This window comes from Saccopteryx bilineata, chromosome 9 (assembly GCF_036850765.1).
Source record: "Saccopteryx bilineata isolate mSacBil1 chromosome 9, mSacBil1_pri_phased_curated, whole genome shotgun sequence".
NCBI classification, from domain to species: domain Eukaryota; kingdom Metazoa; phylum Chordata; class Mammalia; order Chiroptera; family Emballonuridae; genus Saccopteryx; species Saccopteryx bilineata.
In genome coordinates this window covers 30,198,884-30,215,939 of record NC_089498.1, presented here as the reverse complement: position 1 = coordinate 30,215,939, position 17,056 = coordinate 30,198,884, and the positions used below count along the sequence as shown (strand labels likewise).

The 17,056-nt window shown below is 44.7% G+C and overlaps 1 pseudogene; it reads left to right on the top strand.

Moving 5' to 3' along the window:
• The first annotated feature begins 7,120 nt into the window (after window positions 1-7,120).
• On the top strand, window positions 7,121-8,408 carry LOC136313459 (large ribosomal subunit protein uL23-like; annotated as a pseudogene).
• The last annotated feature ends 8,648 nt before the right edge of the window (window positions 8,409-17,056 follow it).

Here is a 17,056-nt window from a genome sequence, read left to right as displayed (position 1 = left end):
CTAAACTGAGTCACAGTAACTCATCAGGGTGACCTCCTAAATTTCATCAGAATGCCGACCAGATGACATGGGTCCTTTGGCCTCTGGGTTCCTTGGGTGAGGAGAAGGGTCATGTCTTTGGGTTAGCAGATGCTGTGGGTGAGAGCTGAAACACCTATGTGAATCCATTGCTTAGTTTTTGTTTTGAGTGTTGATGCTGTGTAGACAAAACAACAAGTTGTTTAACTTTTTCTCTTTGTAACCATTTGCTTCAGAGTTAGGTAAGGACCAGAGTCCAAAACCCAGTAACCAAACAAAGAAACAGCTAATTAACAACAAGGGGAAGTTTGATAGGGACAGTGCCATGCTGGGAACCTGAACACTAGCCATGAATGACAGAAACACAGACCACGTTCACCTCCCCCTGTTCAGCTCCAGCTGGAGATCCCATAGAAATCTAGAGCTCCATATGTCAAACATTGAACTCATCCTCTTCCCTGGTGTCCTCTCTTAGTGGCAAATACCAGGACTGTACCTACTTGTTTATGGGGAAAACCACAAGTCATCTCCAACTTCTCTCTTCCCTTCACCGCCATATTCAGTCACTCACTGAGACCTGATGATTCTGCCTGCTAAGGGTTTCTTTAACCTATCTCTTCTCACCTTTTCCTCTCTTATAACCTCTAGCCTCTCTGGCCAGGGCTGGTGAGTAAAGAGTCCTCCTAATTGGTCTCCCTGCCTTGAGTATCACTCCTCCTCAAATCAGAGGCAGATTAAGGTCAGTTGAGGCCCTGGGCGCCAAAGAAAATATTGGGCCCATTAAAAAAAAGAGAGAGCCCTGGCCAGTTGGCTCAGCGATAGAGCGTCGGCCCAGCATGTGGAAGTCCTGGGTTTGATTCCTGGCCAGGGCACACAGGAGAAGCTACCATCTGCTTCTCCACCCTTCCCCTTCTCTTTTCTCTCTCTTTCTCTCTCTCTCTCTTCCCCTCCCTCACCCAAGGCTCCATTGGAGAAATTTGGTCTGGGCACTGAGGATGGCTCCATGGCCTCAGGTGCTAGAATGGCTCCAGTTGCAACAGAGCAATGCCCCAGATGGGCAGAGCATTGCCCCCTAGTGGGCATGCTGGGTGGATCCCAGCCTGGCGCATGCAGGAGTCTGTCTCTCTGCCTCCCTGCTTCTCACTTCAGAAAAATACAAAAAAGAGAGAGAGAGAGAGAGAGAGAGAGAGAGAGATAAAGAAAATAAAAATACATGTTAACCATTTTTTTAAAATAGATAAAAATATTATGTATTATTAATGTTAAAATTGCACATATGAAACCAAACTTGGTGTCATTAGAAAAAAGTGTCAAGTGGGGTTTTGCGGGGCCCTTCAGAAGTTGGGGCCCAGGGCACCCACCATTAAATCTGCCTCTGCCTCAAATCCAGTCACACACAGGCCACAGACATTCTGCATTCTCTTGGGATAAAGGTCCTTCATGGTCTTACCCTGATGAGATCCTCGCTACATCCTGGCTCTCCCTTCCTTACAATCTAGGCTCCAGCCACATGAATCTTTTAGTTCCTTCTATATGTGGGCCACTCTCTGCACGTCATCCAACCTGCCCCCAACACCTTATTCCCATGGCTTGGCTAATTCCTAGCTATTCATTAAGTCTAACTAGACATCCCTCCTTGGCCCCACAACCTGGCAGCATTGGAGGCCTTCCCTTGTGTATCTATGGTGCCCTCTGTATTTCCCATCATGGAAGGTGTCACACTGTATCACAATCGCCTATCCATTGTTGTAGTGCCATTGCCTAGTACAGAGCCTGGTGCCTAGTACAGAGCCTGGCACATGGTAGGTTCTTTTTTTTTCTTCTAAGATTTTATTCATTTATTTTAGAGAGGAGGAAAGAGAGAGAGAGAGAGAGAGAGAGAGAGAGAGAGAGAGAAGGGGGAGGAGCAGGAAGCATTAACTCCCACATGTGCCTTGACCAGGCAAGCCCAGGGTTTTGATTAGGCGACCTCAGTGTTCCAGGTCGACACTATATCCACTGTGTCACCACAGGTCAGGCCCATGGTAGGTTATTAATGAATCCTTGCACAATGAATGAATCAACAAAAACAAGAGAGGAAGAGATTGGCTTGGAACCAAGTGAACATATTAAGACCTGCTAGGTAGCCAGGATGTATTAATGAGAAATTATAACTTTCTGGGTAATAATTTTGGTTATTTCTAATTCCTTCCACCTTTTCTTTGCTATCCCTCCTCCTCTTCCTTTGTCTTTTGGCTTATATATTTTCTAAAATTTCTACAATCAACATGTACTTATTCTGTGTTAATATAATAAAAATAGGTTCATTCATTTTATTGTCACAAAGAATGAGTTTTGCATTCTGGATTTGGAATTTTGCATCAGAGATAAGACTTTGAACCTGGGCTTGGCTTTCTGTTCTGGGTGCACTTTTCTTGTTTCACTACATTTCAGCATTCCAAGGATTTTCAGCCAGTTAAGATAGATGTGCTCAGAGGCAATGGCTGAAAACAAAGTCTTTAAAATGCTAAAAGTAGGCAAAATAGCAAATGACATTTAAAAGGAAGCAAAACCACTCTGAAAGGGACAAAATACAACATATCATGGAAAAAGGAATTGATTTTGACCAACGCTGTTACAAATGTGAGATTAAGGTGGACGTGTCCTTGGACGAGTGAATGAGAGTGGAAGTAGGGAAACGAGTCTCTGGCATGTGCGCTGTGCGGGCCGTTTGGGTGATGGCGCTGTGTTCTGTTCATTCCATACGGTCCCTGAGCGTGAGATCCTGCCCGTCCCAGCTGTGGCTAGGTGGCTGCCCCCTGAAGGAGAACGTTCTTCCCCAGTCTGTCACCTGGGTGTGAGGGGGCTCCTCCAATAGGAAAAGGAGGGCTGGAAGTTTTATCTTCAGTGGGGAGAAAGAGCACCCTGTTTGATCCTGGGGCCTTGTTCTTTGCATCTACACTCCAAGGAAGTGAAATGTCTGGGAAAGTGCGTCCACTCTGCTTCCTCCTCCCAGCTCGTTTGTTCTCTACAGACGTTTGTTTTGGTTTCCTAATGCTGCATAACACATTCTCCACAACTTAGTGATGTCACACAAGCATTTAAAAAATTTATGGACCCTGTGGGGGCAGGAATGCAAACAGGACACAACGGGGACGGCTTGTTTCTGTCCTCCAGCGTTGGGGTCCCTGCTGGGGCAGCTCCACAAAGCTGGTGGCAGGAGTCATCTGAAGACTTCTTGACTCATCTCTCTGGCAGCTGATGTGGGCTGTAGGCTGGGGGCCTCAGTTGCTCTTCGTGTGGTTCTCTACCAGAGCTCCTTTGCTCTTCCATACAGCACGACACTAGTATCTCCGGAGAAAGCACTCTGAAAGAGGCTAGTCGAGCAGAGCTGTATCCTTGGGGTGACCTGTCTTCCAGAGTCATGTAGGACCACCTCCACTGGGGAGAACGGTCCCCGCTTCTGCCTTAGGTGGTGGGAACATGGACCTCACCTCTCACTGGGAGTCTTTCCAGGTCACACTGGAAGGACGTATGGGATGGGAGATCCTGTTGCCCCTGCTTAAAGCCCTGTAGGAGCATTCCATGACAAGTCTAGGATAAAGCCCAAACTCCATGTCATATGGCCTGGCCCCCATTCCTTTGTTCACTGAGCAGCCACTGGGGATCGCTTTCTGGTTCTCTTAACACATCAATATCTTCACAGAGAAAACTAGATAGAGGGTGATGGAGGACAATCTGACTCTGGGCGAGGGGTATGCAACATAATTTAATGACAAGATAACCTAGACATGTTTTCTTTGAATATATGTACCCTGATTTATTAATGTCATCCCATTAACATTAATAAAAATTTATTAAAAAAAAAACAACACATCAATATCTTGGTCCACTCAGGGCCCTCACACAGGCTCTCCCCTGCTGGGTACCATCTTTGTTCCAGTTTCCTCTTCAAGTCTCAAGGTGAAAGGCTACCCGCCAAAGAGGTCTTCTCTGGCCACCCTACACAGTCTCTTACATTCTCTATCACCTCACCCTCTTCATTTCCTTTCCTGGCCCATTCCACTATGGGATAAGTATTGATTTCTTGGTTAAGTATAATATCTATGCTTATTTTATTCAAAACATATTCCCATTGCCTCGCACAGTGCCTGGCGCGCGGTATTCACCCAACAGGGATGGGTGACATGCACAAATAAGTGCGAGGAGGTGCCTATGTCAAGAGGCTGGCTAGGAGCCGGATTCCAGGGCTGGCCTAGAACCCCAAGATGATCACATTTCCAATGGGTGTCCGTGTTTAGTTACCCTTTGTTCTCCTCAGTGTTTGCAAACCCTCATTACATGCTTCAGCCTTGATTCCTCTGTGTTAAGGCAGTGGTCCCCAACCTCTTTTGGGCCACGGACCGGTTTAACGTCAGAAAATACTTTCACGGACTGGCCTTTAGGGTGGGACAGATAAAGGCACAAAATAAAATTATGCTACCAGTGTAAAAACTGTGGTATTTTAAAATATAATTGTTGAACTTATGAGACAAGCATCAAGAGTGAGTCTTAGACGGATGTAACAGAGAGAATCTGGTCATTTTAAAAAAATAAAACATCGTTCAGACTTAAATATAAATAAAATGGAAATGATGTATGTTATTTATTCTTTCTCTGCGGACCAGTACCAAATGGCCCACAGACTGGTACCAGTCCGCGGGCCGGGAATTGGGGACCACTGTGTTAAGGGACATTAAAGTAGTACTCTGGTTCCTCATTAAGGTTTGGAGGGCCTTAAGTGGGAAGCAGCGCCCCCTAGCGGCCAGCATGTGGGTGGCTATGACAGATACCAAAAAGAATATGGGTCTCTGGGCACAATAGATATCCAACTGTGCCTTCCCAGGAGGAATTCATGGAGAACCTCATTCATTTGTTCATTTATTTATTTATTTATTCATTCATTCATTCATTTTTCAGTTCCACCCTTGGAGAATGTGGGTTTATTGGTATTAGGAAAGGTCACTTTAGACACTTTAGATTATAATTGGCAATGTAGGGAATGACTCCATCACACAAATAAGCTTATAAAGGGCTACTGTGTCATGTATAAATGTTGCAATCATGGAAAATGTGACTTTTAGGTAGCTGTCACTAGATGAATTGTCTTAGAGCAGCTGTGACTTACCACTGGTTTATAAATTCCATTAATAAACACCATGTAATTATGACCTGACCTCGTTGCTAGTCCTCTTCCCTTCACGCACTCCTTGCTAATCTTCAAACCCATGCAGAAGGCCCTAGTCTAAAGGACTTTGCACATGCTCTTCACTGCCTCAAGTAGTCTTGTCCCAGTGGTTTTCACAGTTCACTTCCTGAGCTCCTTCAAGTCTTTGCTCTAAGAACATCTTCTCCATGAGGCCTTCTCTGACCATCCTATGGAAACTTGCAGCCTTCCTGACAAGGTGAACCCCACACCCTTTCCAAAAAATAACTCATTTAAACACTATGCAATAATAATTATTTTCCACTAATTGTTTAATTGTGTCTTCCAGACCTTAAGATCTAGGAGGGCAGAAGGTTTTGTTTGCTCTCTTTCCTGCTATATCCTCAGCTCTTAGTACTATGCCTGGAACATAGTATGTGCTCAATAAGTATTGTTAAATAAATGAATAAACAACTTGGTTAGCAACCATTCTTTATTCTAGGCATTTTTTTTTAGCAATATGTAATAAACCTCAGTTTAATTTCCCTTCTGCTATTATACTGTAGATCAGGGGTCAGGAACCTATGGCTCATGAGCCAGATGTGGCTCTTTTTTTTTATAAATAAATTTGTATTAATTTTAATGGGGTGACATCAATAAATCAGGGTACATATATTCAAATAAAACATGTCCAGGTTATCTTGTCATTCAATTATGTTGCATACCCATCACCCAAAGTCATATTGTCCTCCGTCACCTTCTATCTAGTTTTCTTTGTGCCCCTCCCCTTCCCCCTCTCCTTCCTTCTCTCCCCCCACCCCTCGTAACCACCACACCCTTGTCCATGTCTCTTAGTCTCGTTTTTATGTCCCACCAATGTATGGAATCCTGCAGTTCTTGTTTTTTTCTGATTTACTTATTTCACTCCGTATAATATTATCAAGATCCCACCATTTTGTTGTAAATGATCCGATGTTATTCTAGGCATTTAACAAATAGTTCTGATAATCAATACCAGCAACCTAAGAAATATTTTTCTTTTTGTGTCTGTTTTAAAGTAGGGGAAACTGAGGGTCAGGGATGTCAAGTAGTTTGCCTTGGGGAACACAGCTACTACTCAGCAGAGTTTGGAATAGAATTCAAGTGAATATGACTTCAAGATCAGTCCTGCATTCTGTACTATTTATGCAAAACCCCCAAAGAAACCCAGCCCCACTCTATGGCCAGGTGAGGATAGACAAGATCAAAGAGGAACATACAATTCCAGGGTTGGGCACTATGGTCTGGACAGAAAGCATCAGAGAGGTGAGCTGTTCAGCTCAAGAGTCCAACGGTCCTGTGCAAGTTTTGGGTGAGAAACTAATGGGTTTTTCTCCCACATTATCCCAGAAAGGTTGCAAACCAGAAGACATGTAAACGAATGTCAAGACCTACCTGCCTGAAGCAGCCTGGCCTGCAGGACTTGGAGAGAGCAATTCCTACAGGTTCCACACTGAGTACATTTCCCAAAGAAACTATGTTCCTGAAGTAGTGGAATTCAAGGAGTTCCATGTCTCATCTTGGTAATCTCAGTTATGGCTGCATGGTGATAAGTATGTGAGTGTGACGGCACAGACCTGTGGTTCTCAAAGCGTGGTTCCTGGCCCAGCAGCACAGCATCACCTTGAACTTGTTAGAAACCCTGTTTCCTACCCAGTGTTGATCTGGGGCCTGGAAACCTGTGTTTCAACAAACCCTACAGGTGGTTCTGAAGTTTGGAATCACTGGCATATATATTAATGCCAAAGGAGGGCCTTGCTGACCTCCTAGTCCTTCAATATTTGTCCCTTCATGGCTGTGCTGTAAGATCTGGAGTCAGATCTGGGTTTGTACACAATAGTAGTTGATTTCTCTGAGTCTCAGTTTTCTTATCTGTAAATGGGGATTAAGAACACAAAGATGGTGTCAGAAGCAAAGACGGAAGTACCCACCCCTCTCCAAGCCAAAGCTAAAGCAAAGGCTTTGAAGGCAAAGAAAGCAGTGCTGAAAGGCAGCTACAGCCTGACCAGGAGGTGGCGCAGTGGATAGAATGTCAGACTGGGTTGCAGAGGATCCAGGTTAGAAACCCCAAGATTGCCGCTTGAGCACGGGCTCACCAGCTTGAGTGTGGGGTTGCTGGCTTGAGTGTGGGATCATAGACATGACCCCATGGTTGCTGGCTTGAACCCAAAGGTTGCTGGCTTGAGCAAGGGGTCACTCTCTCTGCTGTAGCCCGCAGGTCAAGGCACATATGAGAAAGCAATCAGTGAACAACTAAGGAGACTAAGGAGCTGCAACGAAGAATTGATGTTTCTCATCTTTCTCCCTTCCTGTCTGTCTGTCCTTATCTGTCCTTCTCTCTGTCTCTGTCACACACATAGAAAAAGCAGACACACACACACACACACACACACACACACAAAAGATTATCGGCATGTCACCCACCTTCCAGCAGGTAAAGACACTGCAGCTCTTTTTAAATTTTTATTTATTTATTTATTTCCTTTTTTCTGAAGCTGGAAACGGGGAGAGACAGTCAGACAGACTCCCGCATGTGCCCGACTGGGATCCACCTGGCACGCCCACCAGGGGGCGATGCTCTTCCCACCAGGGGGTGATGCTCTGCCCCTCCGGGGCGTCGCTCTGCCGAGACCAGAGCCACTCTAGCGCCTGAGGCAGAGGCCAAGGAGCCATCCCCAGCGCCCGGGCCATCTTCGCTCCAATGGAGCCTTGGCTGCGGGAGGGGAGAGAGAGACAGAGAGGAAGGGGTGGGGGCAGGAGTGGAGAAGCAAATGGGTGCTTCTCCTGTGTGCCCTGGCCGGGAATCGAACTCCGGTCCCCCGCACGCCAGGCCGACGCTCTACCGCTGAGCCAACCGGCCAAGGCCGACACTGCAGCTCTTAAGGCAACCTAAATGCCCTGGGAAGAGCACCCCCAGGAGAAACAAGCCTGACCACTATGTCATCCTCAAGCTCCCCTGGCTACGCAGAGTCAGCCACGAAGAAGATGGAAGACAACAATACACTTGTATCGATCGTGGATGTCAAGGCCAACAAGTACCAGGTCAAACAGGCTGTGAAGAGGCTCTGTGACATTGATGTGGCCAAGGTCAACACCCTGCTCAGGCCTGATAGAAGAAAGCATATATTTTTGACTAGCTCCCAAGTATGAGGCTTTAGATGTTGCCCACAAAATTGGGACCATCTAAACTGAGTCTAGCTGGCTAATTCTAAGTATAAAAACTTTACACTAAAAGGAAAAAAGAATACCTATTTTATAGGGTTTTTATATAAAGTTAAAATTAATTGAGAGAATGTATATGATGTTCCTGGTATTCTGAATTGAGATGTATATGAAGTAGTAGATATTTAATATATTCCTTTGCCTCCTGCTTCCCACCTTCATTAGTCTGGGCTGTGTGTGTGTGTGTGTGTGGTTATGAGCAACAGAAAGCAATTCACAGTAGCTTCAGGGAAAATAAAAACACGATGGCTTTATGGAGGACCTCAAAGACTTGTCCATACTTGCTGCCTCCAGATTTCTGTTATCCCACTCATTCTTGAAACCACAGTCATCAGGATTTTGTACTTCGACCTCCAGGAAGCCCCACTTCTCTTAAGTTTACAGTGACCTACCTCCTTGAGGCTAAATCCAATAGTCCTTTTGCCTTTATCTGACCTGCCTTTATCAGTAGTTGACACAGTTGATCACATTCTCCTTGACACCCTTTCTTCTCTCAGCTTCAGGGACGACCTTCTCTTCTGATTCTCCTCCCATTTCTGGATGGCCTGTTTTCTTGGCTGAGTGCTGGTCATTCTTTAACTCTCTAAAGGTTGAAGTCCCCCAGAGCTCAAACCTTGGACTTCTACCCTTTATCGATCCATATTCGTCCTGGGTGATCTCATCCCCAGCTTGGACCACTCCCCTGAACTCCACTCTGGAATACCCACCTGCCTTCAAAGTGTCTGCACTTAGATGTTGAGCAGGTTTCTCAGATGTAGCCTGCCCAAACAGGGCTCCTGATAGCCACACACACCCCCACCGCCCCACCGTGTGCACCAAAGCCTGACATGCCACAATTTTTTTCCATCTTGATTAATGGCAGTACCAGCATTTGTGTACTTTAGACCAATACCCTGGCTTCATTTGATGCCTAGCCTTCTACTGTATCCCACATTCAACCCGCAGCAGCAGCCAGGCTTGCTGGTGCTAGTTTCTGGATGTATCTGGAATCCAATTCTCAGCATTCCAGGTAGGTCACCATTGTCTGTTGCCTGGATTTTGCAGTGGCCTTCTAAACGCTCATGCCCTTATTCCCCCAACAGGCAATTTCCACAAAGCAATCAGAGAAATCCTGTTAATATGTAAATCAGATCATATCACTCCCATTTCCCAAAGCCTCTAATACACAACGTTTTTCCATTGCCTCTTTGTATTAGTGTCCTAGAGCTGCAGTAACAAAGTGCCATGAACTGGATGGCCTAAAGCAACAGAGTTTTATTGGCTCACAGTTCTGGGGCCAGAAGTCCAAAATCAAAGTGTTGGCAGGATCAGTGGCCTCAGGAGGCTCTGAGGGAGGAACTGTCCCACACATCTGTCCTAGCTTCTGGGGACTCCAGCAATCCTTGGTGTTCCTTGGCTTATGGCTACCTTGTTTCAATCTCTGTCTCCATCCTGACAGGGTCTTCTCCTGTGTGTGTCTCTTCTCTTCCTGCCATAACCCCAGTTATTGGAGTTAGGGCTCACCCTAATTCATCATGGCCTCATCTTAACTAATTATATTCGCAAAGACACTACTTCTAAATGTTCTGAAGTTCTGGGCAGACATGCTATTTTGGGGGGGGGGCGCTGTTCACCCCAATACACTTTTGAGCCTCATATCCTGCTACTCTGTGCCATTTTTTGGGCTTTATCCATAATATTCTCCTCATAGCTCCTTGAACATGCCAGGCATGGTCTCACCCCAAGGCCTTTGCGTTTTCTGTTTTCTTTGTCTAGACTGCTAACTCACTCAGGTTCTTTCTAAAATGTTACCTCCTCAACTGAGACCTTTCCCAGTCACCTTATCTAAAAACCCAACATCTCTCATCAAATTTCACATCTCTTTATTTCAGCTTTACATTTTCCTCTTTGGCATTTTAACACTTTCTAATATACTATATAGTCTTACTAGTTTTTATTTTGTTCACTGTTCTATGCTCAGCATCTAAAACAGTGCCTGGTACATAGTTGGTGCTCAGTAAAACTTTGTTGGAAAATTTTTGCATTAATTAACTGAATAGTCTGGGAGTGGAACAAATTCAGCTATTGAAATTATCATTTAAATTTAAATATAAACATGGTGCCTTTTGGCTTTGCCTTTCTTTCTGTTGGCTTCATTTTCAGGTAGATTCTTCTCTTATTTTGCAAAGGCCACCAACAACTCTAGGTTCACATCTTACCAGCTTGACAAGAATCTTAGTCAGCTATTGTCATAATCACGCTGCATAACAAAACACCCTCAAAGTTAGTGGCTTAGCACAACAAACATTTATTTTTCTGGCTCATGGTTCTGCTAGTTGGAGATTGTCTGGGTTTAGGTCTAGGCTGCTGTTTGGATTTGGGTCCACCCCATATATTTCATTAGTTCATGTAACTGGGAAATGTGGGTGTTTCAGACAAACTAGGTCCAGAGGCTCAAGAGATATCGAAAAGCACCATCTCTCTGTCAGGTTGTTTTCTCTTCAAATATTGGCTTACTGTATGCCCCCATGTATAAGACGCACCTTTTTCCGAAAAAAAAAAAATATGGGGTCTAAAAACTGGCTGTGTCTTATACAGTGGTTGTAGATTGTTTACTTGCATTTCCCAATTTTTTTGTGTGAATGAGGAGTTGTATATAAATTTTATGATGAATAAAACTTGAGTTCAGCCTGACCAGGTCATGGTACAGTGGATAGGACATCAGACTGGGACGTGGAGAACCCATGTTCAAAACCCCGAGGCCACTGGCTTGAGCGCGGGCTCATCTGGTTTGAGCAAGACCACTAGCTTGAGCCCAAGGTCACTGGCTTGAGCAAGGGGTCACTCAGTCTGCTCTAGCCCTCCTGTCAAGGCACACATGAGGGAGCTATCAATGAACAACTAAGGTGCTGCAACGAAGAATAGATGCTTCTCTTCTCTCTTTCTTCCTATCTGTCTGTTCCTATCTGTCCCTCTCTCTGTGTCTGTCACAAAAAAAAAAACCCAGAAAAAAAAACAAAACAGAAAAACACTTGAGTTCAATAACTTGATGTAATACATTTCCCCCAAAATTTTGGGCCCCCAAATTAAGGTGCCTCTTATACATGGGCGTGTCTTATACATGGGGAAATACGATAATTAGGAAGCTAGGCAACCCACTGAGAGCCTAAGGCTCAGTAGTCCAGCCTGACAGTCCCAGCAGGTTAAGGAAATTCTCTCTCCACGTGCTAGATACTAATTCAGAAAAGATTCCTAATTGGTCCTTCTTGGGTCTCAAGCTCATTGCTGGACCAGTTGCTGTTTCTAGGAGATAATGTGTGAGTTTCCTATTGCTGCTATAACAAACTACCACATATGTGGAGGCTTACAACAACATAGATTTATTATGTTAGGGTTCTGTAGTTGAAAATCTGACGCAGGTGCCACCGGCCTAAACTCAAGGTGTGAAATTAATTAACTATACCTTAATTCCTCCTTGCCATGTAAGGTTGTTACTATGTAGTCACAGGTTCCAGAGATTAGGCTGTGGACAATTTTGGAAGGCCAGCATTCTGCCTATCACCAGTAGAAAATATAGTTGGCCCAATCTGGTTCACATGGTACCTTCAGTAGGTAAGCTGGGCAGGGCTCCATGACTGACACATCCACAAACCACATGGGATGGGGGCGGAACCATATCCCAGAGATATATGTAGTGAGTAGGAAGGCAAGAAGAGCATGTGTCCACTACATGTTCCTTCTGAGAGTCCAGCCATGCCCTAGTAAGCCTCTGTTGATGCTGAACAAGACTTTTCTATGTCCTGTTAAAGCTACTTCCAATTAATAGACTTGGATTCCAAAGTGGAAGTTCCCTAATGTGATGGTAATTTTTTTTTAACTTTTTAAAAAAAATTTTTATTTTATTTATTCATTTTAGAGGAGAGAGAGAGGGAAAGAGAGAGAGAGACAGAGAGAGAGAGAGAGAGACAGAGAGGAGAGAGAGACGGGAAGAAGAGCTGGAAGCATCAACTCCCATATGTGTCTTGACCAGGCAAGCCCAGGGTTTCGAACTAGCGACCTCAGGATTTCCAGGTCGACGCTTTATCCACTGTGCCACCACAGGTCAGGCCTGATGATAAATTTTATGAGCATCTGTTTGTCTGGAGAGCCTCGACTAATACACTCATGGAAAGAGTACTGAAATGAGAGTCAGGAGTCCTGCTCCTGCCTCTGTCCCTTGTTAGAAACAAGCTTGAAGGGTCTATCCATCATAGGCTTTCTAGAATCTTTTGGCCTCACTTGGTTGGCATTGGAGAGAAATAATCCTAGAGGGTAGAGTAGCAGGAGGAACTTCTGACTGGCTTTTCATGTGGGGGCAGCAGATTCTCCTGCGTTGGAGGCATTTGTCACCTGTAACAAAAGAGACTGATGGGTCAGAATCAGTCACAGCAGTGCCTTTTATCTCTTGCGTGCAAGAAGCAAACAAGATGACACAGATGTTGGCTGGGAGCCCAGTGTTGCCTAGGGCTTTGCGGAAGAGGCAGACATTACAGCTTCTCCAGAATTTTTCTTTGGCCTGATCTGCACTGGAAGGGGAGTGGCAGGCTCCCAGCTCCAAGTAGATCAGTGTCCCCAGCCCTGTTTGCCCAGGCAGGCACCTGAGAACCTTGAGCTCATGATAATGCTCTGATGTGGAGATAGAGCTGGGCATTGGATTCCGGGCTAAGGGGCCACCCAAGCACAGGTAGAAAGACACTGGCTGCAATGGACTGAATGTTTGTGTCGCCTTGAAATTCATATGTTAAAATCCTAATTTCAGTGCAATCAGATAAGGAGGTGGGGGTCTTTGAGAGGTGATTAGGTCATGAGGGTGAAGCCCTCGTGAATGGGATTAGTGTCCTTAGAAGAAGAGACCAGAGAGCTAGCTAGTTCTTTTTCCTCTGCGTGAGGATCCAAGGAGAAGATAGCTGTCTATGAACCATGAAGCAGGTCCTCACCAGACACTGGATCTGCCAGCACCTTGATCTTGAACTTCCCAGCCTCCAGAACTGTGAGAAATAAACTTGTTTAGACCATCCAATCTATGGTATATTTGCTCAGCCTGACTTAGACAACCCCCTTCATCATAGCTTTCCAGAGCCTGGCAGCGGCAGAGGTCTGACTTATGTACTGACCAGCCAGGGCAACCTCAGCTACTCATTTCCGGGCTTTGGAGTTGGTTAGAGTCCAAATATTAAAGGTTATATATAGCTGTGTTAAGATTTCCTCCTTCTCTTTTTTCTAACCCTGGAGGAAGAATAACCATGGAAATTAGAATTAAGCATGGCATATATATATTTTTTTCCAGAGAGGCTGAAAACAGGTACCAATGTCCACTTGAGTTATTTATAGAGAGAAAAGTTTGGATAGAGCTGTTAAAGAAGTGGTTGATGGAATATTACCTCCAAGATGAAGAACAAGATGTACGCAAGCCTGAGAATGTTCTCAAGCTTCTGGGTGGCTCACGAAGAGAAACTGTTTTTGGTAAATCCCGGGGAAATAAAAATAGGCTAACAACACTGAGACCAATGAACGGCTAGTTGGAAGGGCGGCTGACCAACATGAACGCAGATCTTGAATGTCTTGAAATCTGATCCTGAATGCTGTTTACCTTAGTAAGGATTTTTGTTGTTGTTGTTGTTTTATTTTATTTTATTTTTATTTTATTTTATTTATTCATTTTAGAGAGGAGAGGGAGAGAGAGAGAGAGAGAGAGAGAGAGAGAGAGGAGAGACAGAGAGAGAGAGAAGGGGGGGAGGAGCTGAAAGTATCAACTCTTATATGTACCTTGACTAGGCAAGCCCAGGGTTTCGAACCGGTGACCTCAGCATTTCCAGGTCGACGCTTTATCCACTGCACCACCACAGGTCAGGCTGTTGTTGTTTTGATAAAAATTGAGAGCTTGTAACTATCTTTTTGAAACCTTCCTATTTCTTCATTTCTCCCCCTTTTCACACTAACAATCCCCTTTCTCTGTTTGCTGTGGCCTGTGAACATGCCAGTGTTGCCAAATAGGTCAGTTGAGATGGACGTGGTAGTTTAAATACATGTTATGTCCACTTAATGTACATCAAGGAGATACCACCTCAACTAAGGGGAGTGGATATCACCTATAAGATTAGAAACTGTTTTACTTTGCTGCTTTCATTAATTTTTTTTTTAATATATAATGGAATGGGAATCTAGTGTAAAATTGTACTGAAACTATCTCTGTAGGTTGTTTAAACCAGGATTTCCCCAGCGCCACATACAAATCACCCGGGTAACTCGGTAAACTAGTATGGCCTAGGTTTTACTCTCAGAGATTCTAATTTAGTGGCTCTGGGTGAGGCCTGGGACCTGTGTTTTTAAAAGCCTTCTTCAGGTGAATTGGCTGTGCTGCTGCTCGGCTTGGGAACTACAGGTTCACAGGGTCTGCTGTCATCCAGGCAGCATGTCTGCTTGTGGGAAGCTCACAGCGACACGCAGGAAGAGGAGCCCGGAGGGAAGCCATGGCGTCCTGGCCTTCAGCCCTGTGGAGCCACATCTCTAAAATGTCAGGACTGTTCCAGATGGAGATTGACCATGTGGAAAAGGGAAGAGTGGATGAAAGAGGATTCCATCTGGGAGGTGATGAGGGACCTGCTGATCGTCCACGTGGACATGACCAATGGGCAGGCACAGAGAGGACTCTGAGCATCCAGGCTTAAGCTCACTGATGATGACGCATGATGAAGTGAGAGGCAGGATGGGATTAGCCTGAATGTAAAAGGAACTGACAGAAATGGAGGCAAGACACAGGTGACGTTCCGTATCTCAGGCTCTAAAGGTAGAGAAGAAGTTTCCAGGGGTGACAGAGATATGGGGACTGCGAAATAGGATGGCCTGAGTGATCTTCAAAGGGAAAACTTCAGAAGATTTTAGGGAGAAGAGACCAGAGTCAGAGATACTGCATGCACATGTGTTTAAGAAGGCTAGTGGGGTAAGGAAGGAAGAAATACAATGGTATTTTTAGGAGGTTGAAAGAAGGTCATTTTAGATTTGGGCTCAATGTATTTACAGGAGTCCTTATCAGTTAAAGAGAAAAGCAGGAGAGGGATAGTCAGGGAAGGAGATGTGGTGATGGAAGTAGCCAAGAGCCAAGGAATGCCAGTGACCTCTAGAATTTGGAAGAGGCAAGGTTGTGGAGCCTCCAGAAGGAGCCGGGCCAACTGACACTTTGATTTTAGCTCTTTAAGACTCATTTTGGACTTCTGACCTCTAGAACCATAAGAGAATAAGCCAGTGTTTTTTGAAGCTGATAAGTTTGTGATTATTTGTTATAGGAGGAACAAGAAGTGAATTCAGAAGGGACCCGTGGTGGTGTAGTCCATTGAAGTCAGCTTTTGGGGGCAACTAACAGGACAGAGAAAATGAAATCAGAACAGATGTCAACATCTAGATATTAGATTTCTCAGGTTAGCTATATTCCTTCTGTGGATAATTAGTGTGAGGAGCAGGGGGACTAGTGGATGAGGAAGATATTTTAAAGTGTAAAGAGGGATACCCATGCAAAGCATTGGGTGGATAGCCTTAATCGTGAATATAGTTAGGTGGGTGGAGCCAAAGTTGGAGTGAAGCTGGAATGAGAAGCCAATGCAAGTCCTGGTAAGGGGACCTGCCTGTGCCTGTTTAGAGGGAATTCCCAACATAATTTTTCTACAGTTATCCCTGATTTTTTTTTTGAGGGGGGGAATTCATCTTTTTCCACATCTCACTATAGGGCTCTCATCTTCCTTCCTCCAGTAAAGGGCGTATCTTGTCCTCTTGGCCAAATGATTGGTTGAGGGATGATCATGTGACCCAAGTTGGTCCAATCTGAGTGAAGTCCAGGTCTTGCCCAGGAGATACCTGGAAAAGAATTTCTCTCTTTTCCATTGGGCTTGAACTTGGGAGGATATGAGGACAAAGCCTGTCACAGCAGAAGTGAAGGATGGAGAGAAGCTGATGACATTGTTTAAGCCCCAGAATCCAGCAATGGCCTCAGTCTGCTGTAACCCTGGTCTTGTCTGTTTCATGTCAATCAATTTCCCTTTTTGCTTAACAAGTTTGAGTCGTCTGTAACTGAAATGCTGCCCTCCCGACACCAGGCCTATGTTCTGGATCAACCCTGTTCCTCCCTTGGCCTCTTTTGATCCCATTGTGCATTGAACATTTGCTCCCCTGTGGCTTCCACACCTGTTTAATTTATCAAAGAGGACTGTAGACAAGGTGACAGGTCGTTGATGACAGGTTTTCTGAGTAGAGAAAACTGTTCCTAAAATAGGATACTTTGTGTTCTTTCATTTGAAATGGTTTCACTGGCAAGTCACAAAGGGAGGTTTTGTCCCCTGCATTTTGTCCCCTGCATGTGATATCACAACAAAGACCCAAGAAACAATTTCCCTTTAGGGGGATGAGTAAATATAGAACTAGTTATTGCTAGAAACCAATGTGCTAGATAAATGTATCCTCATAAGAGAATGATTTACCTTATAATTGTGCCAAATTAACAAGCATTTTATAGCACCCTTTGAATTGTCACATATATCATCTGATTGAGTCAACCCACGTTAAAACTACTCCCAAAGGTGGGTATTATCATATCCATTCTATAGA